We start from the raw sequence: 10,337 nt of genomic DNA, 5'->3' as shown, positions 1-10,337 counted from the left end.
GGGGGGCGGCGGTGGGCAGAGAGGTGGTGTCTAGCTGATTTCTGCTCTGTCCCCAGCATCACACAGTTAGAAGGTGGTGGGTTCTTGGTGAAGCTGGTGCTGGGAGAATGGATGCTTACTTGGTCAGCCCCCTGAGGATGCGGGGCAAGGGCCTGAGCTGATGGTTAGCAGCAGAGACTGGAGCCTCAGGGGCTGACCAGGCCCCCAGGCACCTGGGGTCCAGTGGGCCTCAGAGCAAAGGCATCAGGCAGGCCTTATCAAATCCCAGCTCAGTCTCTTCATTTCTGCATGGCATTGGGCAGGTTACTTAACCTCTCTCTCAATTCCAGCTTCCTCATCTGTGAAGTGGGTGTACTTTCCAACTCATGGGCTGCAGTCATGTAAGTAGTAAGCCTGCAGTGTGTGTGTAAGTAAAGTGAGTGGCCTGTCCAGACATGGCACCTGAATAGGCTAAGCACGTAGTAATTTGTTATCCAGTAGTGAGCCTGGAGACAGTGAAAGAGGACAGACAGCCTGGCCTGCTGCGGGCCACGGGGTCTCCGAGAATCGGACACAACTTGGTGACTGAGCAACAACAAGTGAGCCTGATGTTTAGTTTGGAATGAGGCAGATAGGAAGCAGATATGTGGCTCTGTGCCCAGGAACAAGATGGGCTTGGATCTTCCCCCCTCTTACCCTCACCCCCCACCCCCTTGCTCCCCCAAGGACCCGAAGTGCCCCAGAGGCTTCCCCAGCCAGCAGGGGTGGGGCAGAGCCAGAAGTGGGCACTCCTCAGCTGTTAGTTGACTGGTTTGCTGATAGGTTGTATGGTTTCATGACTAAAAGGTGCTCTGAAGATTGGCTGGCGTGGGCTTGGGGATTATCTATGGAATGAGGGCCTGGGTCCTCTCTGCTCCATCTCTCGCCATGTATCAGCCCCAAGATAATAAGGATGTTGCTAACTTCTAGTGGGAAAACAACTAGAGGATGAGGAGACTCTGGAGGGTTGGATTAGGTGAGAAACATCCTTGGAGAGTGTCACTGTCCCTGCCCAAACACTGTACCTGATTTAATGCAGTAAAATGTCACAGCGCACCATGAGGCAGGTGCTTTGACTGACTCCACTTTACAGATGAGGAAACTGAGGCCCAGGGAGGCAAAGATTCCCCAGCTTCAGAGAGCCTGAATTCAGACCCACACCACTGGGCTCAAGAAACCTGCACTTTCAACCACCCTGAATCCTGCTTGGAGCAACTGTCAGCATGTAGTCCTCAAGTTCGTGTGTTGAACCTGGCAGCAATTTGGGTGTTGAAGTAGAAAGGACATTGGTCCTAGAGTCCAAAAGAGCTGTTTGGAATCCTGTGTCTTACTGCTGTGTGACTTTAGGCGAGTCGCTTTGCCCCTCTGAGCTTTCATTTTGTGGTTAGGACGATAGACACGAAAATGCCTCCTTTGCAGGGCTGTTCAGAGGGTGGAACAGGGTAGCGTGTGAGGGCCCCTCCCCCACAGCACCCTGCAAGTGTGTGTTTACTCCCTTCCTCCCCCGCCGTGCCTTCAGCCCCAGGCACTGGCCCCCATCCAGAGCCTGACCTTGGCCTTGAGATCCAAGAGGGCTTCGGAAATGACTCTGGCTGCTCCAGCGGAGGGAGCTGCCCTGATCCGCTTGCAGATCAGGATCTCCGGGCCCCCTTGCCAGGCCTTTCATGTTGTTGCTTTATTTCACAAGAGCCCCGGTGTTTGTTTAGCAATGAAGTGGTATTTTTAGAACTTAAAAGTGATTCTGCTCTTCGAGGAACGAGCCTGTGGTTGTAGTCCCAACTGGAGCCAGGCCTGGACAGAAGGCTTGTGGGCGCCCTGCCCTGGCTCGCCCACCCCCATTCCCTGCTCCCCTCGGGCCTTTCCTTTGGATACAGGACACCCTCAGTCTGCTCTGTCCAGCTTGACTTCTTCCTGCCTGCGGGTCTAGGCCCTTGGGAGTACTGGCAAGGGTGCAATGATCCCCACGTGTGGTAGGCTGAGTAATGATGCCAGAAATGTCCACATTCTTATCTCTGGAACCTGTGACTATGTTTCCTTGTATGGCAGAAGGAACTTTACAGATGGGGAGAGCGTCCTAGATTATCCAGTAGTCTGGGATGGGAAATGCCGAGCTGGATGAAGCACAAGCTGGAATCAAGATAGCTGGGAGAAATATCAGTAACCTCAGATATGCAGATGATACCACCCTTCTGACAGAAAGCTAAGAGTAACTAAAGAGCCTCTTGATGAAGGTAAAAGAAGAGAATGAAAAAGCTGACTTAAAGCTCAACATTCAAAAAACGAAGATCATGGCATTTGGTCCCATCACTTCATGGCAAATAGATGGGGAAACAATGAAAACAGTGAGAGACTTCATTTTCTTGGGCTTCAAAATCACTGCAGGTAGTGACTGTAGCCATGAAATTAAAAGACGCTTGCTCCTTGGAAGAAAAGCTATGACCATTCTAGACAGCATATTAAAAAGCAGAGACACTACTTTGCCAACAAAGGCCCGTGTAGTTAAAGGTATGGTTTATCTAGTAGTCATGTATAGATATGATAGTTGGACCATAAAGAAGGCTGAATGCTGAAGAATTGATGCTTTTGAACTGTGGTGTTGGAGAAAACTGTTGAGAGTCCCTTGGACTGCAAGGAGATCAAACCAGTCAATCCTAAAGGAAATCAATCCTGAATACTCATTGGAAGGACTGATGCTGAAGCGGAAGCTCCAGTACTTTGGCCACCTGATGCGAAGAGCCAACTCATTAGAAAAGAACCCGATGCTGGGAAAGATTGAAGGCAGAGGAGAAGGGGACAACAGAGGATGAGATAGTTGGATGGCACCACTGACTCAATGGACATGAGTTTGAGCAAGCTCTAGGAGATAGTGAAGGACAGGGAAGCCTGGTGTGTGGCAATCCATGGAGTTGCAAAGAGTCGGACATGACTGAGTGACTGAACAACATCCAGTGTTCTTGTAAGAGAGAGGCAGGAGGGCCAGAGAGGTGTGGAGTGATGCCCAAAACAGAAGTTCAAAATCAGAGGGAGACATTTACAGGTGCTCCACTGATGGCCACGAGCATGGAGGAAGGGGCCCCGAGCCAAAGAATGCAGGTGGCTCTAGAAACCGGAAAAGGGAAGGAAGTGGATTCCCCCGGGAGCCTGGAGAGGGAGCACAGCCCTGCCAACATCTTGGTTCTGGTCCCGGAAACCTCTTCCAGACGCTGACCTCCAGAACCGTAGGAGAATGGATTTGTGTTGGTTGAAGCCAATAAGTGTGTGTTCATTTGTTACAGCAGCAATGGGAACCTAATACACAGCCCACTGTCCCCTCCCTCATTGGAGCACCTCACTTCCAGCTGGGCCACAGGGGCACTGAACCTCCAATGACGCCTCTGAGAAACAGGATTCATTCTCCCCGGAATTGTTGCAAGGAGTTTTGTTTTGTTTTTGTTTGTTTCCACTGAAGGATAATTACTTTACAATGTTGTGTTGGTTTCTGCCATACAAAAAGGTGGATCAGCCATAAGTCTACATATGTCCCTTTCCTCTTGAACCTCCCCCACCCCCAGCCCATCCCACCCCTGTAGGTTATCACAGAGCACAGAGCTGAGCTCAACAGGAGGAGTTTTTGAGGCTATAAGGACCTGACCCAGCCCCTGCCATGTAGTAAATGTGAAAATATTTCAGCTGTGCCTATTGTTTGCTTCTCTGCAGAGAAGCCGTGTTGGGGGCAAGGCGTGAGCATCGTTTTTTGTGTGTTTGGGTTGATGACATAGACACTTGGATTCAAACTCCTACTTCAGCCAACTCAGGGAAGTTTTTCAGTGATGTCTGGCAGAGTTGCTAGTGCTTCTGGGCCTTAGTTTCCTCATCTATAGGAGGGGAGAATAGTGACCCAGGACTGAGGGAACATACACAGGCACAGACCACAGAGCGAGGAGCCTGGCCCACAGTGCAGCTGGATGAATGGAGCCTCCGCTCTGGTTTGGTCAGCTGCCCCGGGTCCTCTCCACCCGGAGCTCAGCCACGCGCCTCCTTCAGCAGCTGGAGGGCTCCCAGCCTCCAGGGTCGACCTCTGTTGGATGCAGCATTTTCTCATGATATTAGTCATCGTTCGAGAGGACCTTGAGAATCCGTCTTTCCCACCAAAGGTCGATTTAGGGTGGGAAGTGGTTTCTTCCTGCGGTTTCCCGTTTGTCCAGCAAAGCTGAAATGTTAACCAACTGCCATGGTGTGGGCTGTTCCCTGTCTTGGCTGAGGACTCTGGAGGTGGAAGATGACACTCGTGGGGCAGGAATCCTCTGCCAAGATGTGGGAGGAGAAGGGCCCAGTGAAATGGGTCTCAGATGCCCACTGTCCCCGCCAAGATGCACCTGGCATGTGTGAGGACCCAGGACATCGAAAGGCAGTCGGAAGAAATTCAGTTGAGTTTGCAGAGAAAGATCTATGCACATGACCTGCTGACACCATTGCCCAGCCAGTCGGTGCTGGAGCCAGAGACTGCAGCCACAGAGGCTAGAGCACCTTCTCATGTCCTGGGGAGGACAACGCAGGGTCAGGAGCACCTGCATTAAAGCTCTTGGCCGGTAGCTGTCTGAATGACCTTGGGTGAGTCATTTAACTTCCTGGAACCTGTTTTCCCATTCAAAAAAAAAAAAAAAATCACTCTCATCATCACCTTCTCATCTGACACATGGAGCACTTACCATGCGCCAGGCACTGTCCTGAGTTCTCTCGATGGGTGTTACTGCATAAAACCTGTGAAGTGAGTGGTCTAGTTAGCCTCAAATAAGGGGGTAGGGAAGATTGAAGGCAGGAGGAGAAGGGGACGACAGAGGATGAGATGGTGGGATGGCATCACCGACTTGATGGACATGAGTTTGAGCCAGCTCTGGCAGTTCGTGATGGACAGGGAGGCCTGGCATGCTGCAGTCCGTGGGGTTGCAAAGAGTCAGACACAGCTGAGCGACTGAACTGAACTGAAGGGGATAGTGGGCACTGAGGAGTAAAGGAAGGTACCCAGGGTGTCAGGAAGGGGGCAGAGCCAGGATTTGGACCCCAGCCACCTGGCGCTTGTTACTCCTGGAGCCTCCTGCCTCAGGCATAATGGGGGTGGTGTGTGCAGCCTCCAGGCTTTTCTGCATGATGCGTGTAAAATGGGAAGCAGCAGTACTGTGTGAATGGAGCACACAGTACCTGTTTTTAGCTTTTGTTTCTATTATTCAGATTACCAGAGATGCTTGGTTTCAGAGGCTGAGGCAATATCCATTCTAACTTTTGAGAGTCAAAAATGTATTTACTGTTTTGATCTAGTGGTGGTAGTGGTGGTGGTGTTCAGTTGCTAAGTCGTGTCCGACTCTTTTGCAACCCCATGAATTTGTAGCCTGCCAGGCTCCTCTGTCCATGGGATTTTCCAGGCAGGAACACTGGAGTGAGTTGCCATTTCCTTCTTCAGGGGATCTTCCTGACCCAGAGATCGAACCCACGTCTCCTGCATTGCAGGTGAATTCTTTATTGCTAAGCCACCAGGGAAGCCCTAGTCTGTACATACATCGACCCATTGTGCTTTAAATAACATGTGGGTTGTTCACACTATGTCACTTACACTTCAGTAAAGCTGTTTTTTAAAAACACTGTGGAAGTTCACCAACGAAACAGAAAATCCATTGTGTCCAGTGGGTTAGGCCAAGTGGGGACCACCCAAAGGGTGGCCCAGTTTTTGGGGTGGTTTTCAGGCAGTGTCCTCCGCCCTCAATTTCTAGCATAAAGGGGGCTGTGGAAATGGGGGATGTCCTTTGTCTTGGGGGTTGCTTGAGTGTCACAGCGTTGGCCTCTCCTGGCCACTCAGCTCAGGATCAGTGCACAAACACACACACACACCCTCAGCAGTCAGATCGTGTTCCTGCAGGTGTGTTTTGCGCACACCCACCTGCTGCACAGGCTCTGTTACATGGAAGCAGGTGTTCGCCTCCTGCACCCAGATGTCACCCTTGGTGCCCCCTCACCTGGTCTGCTCCAGGGGCTGCCCCTTAATGTCCCTGGCTTACACTTTGGCTGGTGGCATCAGCTGAAGGACAGCAAGGCTAGGCCTCCAGCCCTGCTGGGGGAGGAGTGAAGGAAACCCACCTTCCCTCCTTCAAAGGACCTTTCCTCTGAGGCTCTTGTGTTCCAGGCACTGTGGGAGGTGCTGGAAAGACCTGGGTCAGAGACCCAGCTCAGTGAGCGGACAGGCCTGGGGCCAAGCTTCCCAGTCACTGGCTGCATGTCCAGATGTGGGCTCGTATGATCTGTGTGATCCTGAGCAACCCTTTAGCCAAGTTAAGACTCAGTTTCCTCATCTGTACAATCACGGTAATTTCACAAGGCTGTTGTATGGGTCATATGAGAGGGTCCCATATCTCCTCGATTCTGACGTGCACGTTGTTTAAATTTTGCAAGTCTGAAATCAGGGTGCATCCCCCCAGGTGATGGGTCAGAGTACAATTGGTCGATCCTTCCTTGGTGGTCTCTCAAATATCAGTGCATCTTGTACCTGCTGTCATCCTAGATCTGAGGACAGACTCAATGGAAAGGGCCTGGCAGTGTGCAGATATTAACATGTAATGGAAAGAACCTGAACTCGAGAGCCTGCATGTATGGTCTTCATCCTAGCTCTGCCCCTTTGTGGCTGTTTCGGTCTCAGATAAGTGACTTGATCTTTCACAACTTCAGTTTCCTCACTCGTAAAATGGGGACAATAAAGTTTGGCTCCATTTGTTTTGAGAATTTGATAAACTCACATGCGTGAATGCCCCTGACACAGGGGTGGGCATTTAGTAGGCATCTGGTAATTTTGTTCGCCGTCTTCAAGAAGATGAGACTGAGCCTCTTCAAGGCTGGTCTCTGGGGAAACTAAATGTGAGGTCAGAGATGCTTCGAGCATCACCCTGTTTGGCATCCAGGTCCCTTAGATCTTGTGCCTCCATTTCTGCATCTATGAAATGGACGTCGTGATCGGACCTACCAGTCCAAGTGGCCGTGAGGATTAACTGGAACAACGCAGAGTGCCTGGCACTTAACACGCACTCATCAGGGACGTTAACCAGGCATATGGATCCAGTTTTCATTATTGCTGTTATTAATGGTGATTATTCTTCTGAGCTGGGACAATGCAGGTGGATACGTCAAGATTACTCCCTTGAGACATTACATACGTTGAGGAGGAGAATGCGCAAGCCAGACCCAGCCTGGTAGATGTGAGGACCACAGCCAGCCCTCATCCCAGAGTGTGGGAGGTTTCAGCCACAAAGACGCACTAAGAGTTTTACAGGTGCACTTTATTTAAAATTATCACTGGGGAAAAGGCATGTTTTGTTTTGTTCTTTGTTTTAAGATTTCTTAAATGTGGACCATTTTTTAAATCTTTATTGAATTTGTTACAATATTCCTTCTGTTTTAAATTTTTTGTTTTTGTTTTTTTTTTCTTTTTGACCCTGAGGCATGTGGGATCTTAGTTCCCTGACTAAGGATTGAGCCATCCCCCTCCCACCCCGGACTCCCACACTGGAAGGCGAAGTCTTAACCACTGGACTGCCAGGGAAGTCCCTGAAAAGACATGTTTTAAATCTGCCCTGCAGATTTTGCTTTTGCAGGTTGCTGGGCCTGGACCCAGCCCTTACGGGTCCAATCAACCTGATTCCAAACAATAACCAGTGTTTGCAGCGCAGTAACAGGGGGCAGGCACCATCTGTCGGAGTTCTGCCCCCTCCTTCTGCCCTAACTCTGTCCTGTTTTCCCTGCCCCCCCAGGTAGTCTGTCTGCGCACCCCTTCCCGTTTCCTTCTGCATTTACACTTTAACCTGAAGAGGATTGGCGTTTGCACCACGGCAGGCAGGCAGACAGCCAGTCCCCCACTGTTTGGTCCCTTCTCTGGTGGACAGACATTCCCGGGGGACCCAGTGGCAATTGCATTTTTCATTTTCCCCGTGGTTTACCACGTGGCTGGACTCTGGTGGATATCCAGGCAGGCAGATCTTGCGGTGGCTGGACGAACTGGGGGGTCTGAACTTGGAGCCCTGGGCCGGTGAGCTGTGATCAGGGACAGGTGGCACTGCTGTGGCACTTGGGGTGCTGTGGGGTTCTGCCACCCTCACCTGCTAGCCAGCCAGGGGTCCTCTTCTTGGGTTAAAAAGCAATAGTCAAACACATCAGAGTTTACTAAACACTTGCATCCAGCATCTTGTTTAAATGAAAGAAGATTCCCAAATAGGACAGGAGGCTCATGCCTCTGGGCTGTGGGAGGTTAGAGCTGACTCTTTGGTGGGCTAAGGGAAGGAAAGAGCCCTCGGTCCCCTGCTGAGGTTTGCAGGTGATCTAGCAGGTGCCTCTTGTGTAGAAGCTGCTTGCTCAGTGCTGACTGGATTGGACTGACTGTGAGCAAGAAAAATCTGGGCAAGGTGGGTCCTGACTGCCAGCAGGTTCGGCTGTGTGTGTGTGATTCCTTGCAGAAGGGTAGGGCCTTGCTCTTTCTTTTTCCCTGCCATATCTCCTCCAATCCCCTAGGTGTCATTGTAGAGTCGAGTAGGTCTGCTAAAGAGTGAGGGCAATGATGACCATTCACTCATTCATTCCTCAAATACTAATTGAGCATCTACTCTGTACCAGCCCTGTTCTAGGTGTTGAGGATACAGCAGTTAATAAAAGAGACAAAAATCCCTGCCCCTGCAGAAACAACATTCCAGTAAACTACAAGGTGTGAGGACTAAAGTATATGGTATAGTAGTTGGCATTCAGTTCTAAGGAGGGAAGGCAGTGAAGAAGGGTAGGAAGTAGCAGGGATTACAGTTCTAGAAACTTCCAGGGAAGTGAAGATGACACTAATAAGAACAACAATAGCTGTATTTGCTCAGTGCCTTCGAGAAGCCAAGCCCCTGCAAGGAACTCGCACGCATGTAGCCTTGATAACAACCCTGAGAGTCGCCTGGGAGGCTGAGCAGGTCATGGGTGTGGAGCCTGGGTGTCACAGTCCTGGAGTGAACCCAGGCATGCTACCCAACATCACTCTGTGGGCAGCACCAGGGCCCCCCGATCGTGAAGGGGGAAGGGCAGTCACCCCTACCTCCAGGAACTGCTGTGAGGCTTAAATGAGTTAATATGTGCAGATGCTCATAACTCATAGTACAAGCCCATACATGGTAACTACTCCTAATTAGTATCATTGTCCCTTTTTACTGTGGAGAAAATTCTCATAGTGAATGGTAGGGTTAGAATTTGAACCCAGAGCTGGCACTCCAAATCCAGTGGATTTTTTTTTTTTTTTTTTTGCTGCACTGGGGTTTAGTTGCAGCCTGCAAACTCTTATTAATTGTTGTGGCATGTGGGATCTAGTTCCCTGTGCCTGCGTGTGCTCAGTCTTGTCCCACTGTTTCAACTCTGTGGACTGTAGCCCACCAGACTCCTCTGTCCATGGAATTTTCCGGCAGGGATACTGGAGTGGGTAGCCATTTTCTACTCCAGGGGATCTTCCCGATCCAGGGATCAAATCCACGTCTCTTGCATCTCTTGCATTGACAGGTGGATTCTTTGCCGCTGCACCCCCTGGATCAAACCCAGGCCCTCTGTATTGGGAGCGCAGAATCTTAGCAACTGAACTACCAGGGAAGTTCCCAGTGGATTTCTTTCTTTTTTTTTTTTGGCTGTGCCATGCAGCATGTGGGATCTTAGCTACCCAACCAGGAATCAAACCCATGCTTTCCCCTTATTGGGAGTGCAGAGTCTTAACCACCAGACCACCAGGGAAGTCCCCAGTGGATTTTTTTTTTTTTTAAGAGCTAGGAATTTGATGTTCCAGCAACACTATGAGGCCTAGACATGAGGGTCCCAATTTACAGATGAGAACATCAGGGCACAGAGCACTCTGCTGGGAAATAGAGAAGATATGCTTTTGAGCCCAGGGCTTTCTCTGGGACATGGCTGCTGTGCAGGCCACCCATCAGTGTCTGGACTGGAGGGAGAAGGTGGGAGGTCCTGGAGGAGTTGGGGGACCTCCTCCCTTCTCCTGTTCCCCTGGACTTCTGCTCTGACAGGCAGGTACCTAGCCCACCCGGCTGCCTTCATAGCAGATGTTTAAGCATCCCGGAAAGTGGATAATTCCAAAGCAGAGGAGGTTGTTTGGGAACAGAGCTCGCTGGTTTCTTGCACGTTACAGCGTGCTAACAAATCTGATTGCTGCACCAGTTAAACGCTTTGGCTTCGATTTGCATAAGAAGTTTTTTCTCCCAATGGATTATCAGTTCATGGCATCGCCTTGTGCAAAAGGTTCGGGTGCCCCTTGGCGGCAGAGGATGGAACCAGTGCCC

The 10,337-nt window shown here is 50.5% G+C and overlaps 1 protein-coding gene across 2 annotated transcripts in view; it reads left to right on the top strand.

Annotated features, from left to right (window-relative positions):
• Window positions 1-10,337, top strand: part of KAZN (kazrin, periplakin interacting protein) — a 156,897-nt gene that overhangs the window by 46,471 nt on the left and 100,089 nt on the right. The gene's annotated exons all lie outside the window — the stretch shown is intronic.

This window comes from Bison bison, unplaced genomic scaffold (assembly GCF_000754665.1).
Source record: "Bison bison bison isolate TAMUID 2011002044 unplaced genomic scaffold, Bison_UMD1.0 scf7180017864289, whole genome shotgun sequence".
NCBI classification, from domain to species: Eukaryota; Metazoa; Chordata; class Mammalia; order Artiodactyla; family Bovidae; genus Bison; species Bison bison.
Note: the sequence above shows the minus strand (reverse complement) of the source record. Positions and strands in the feature narration are given on the sequence as shown.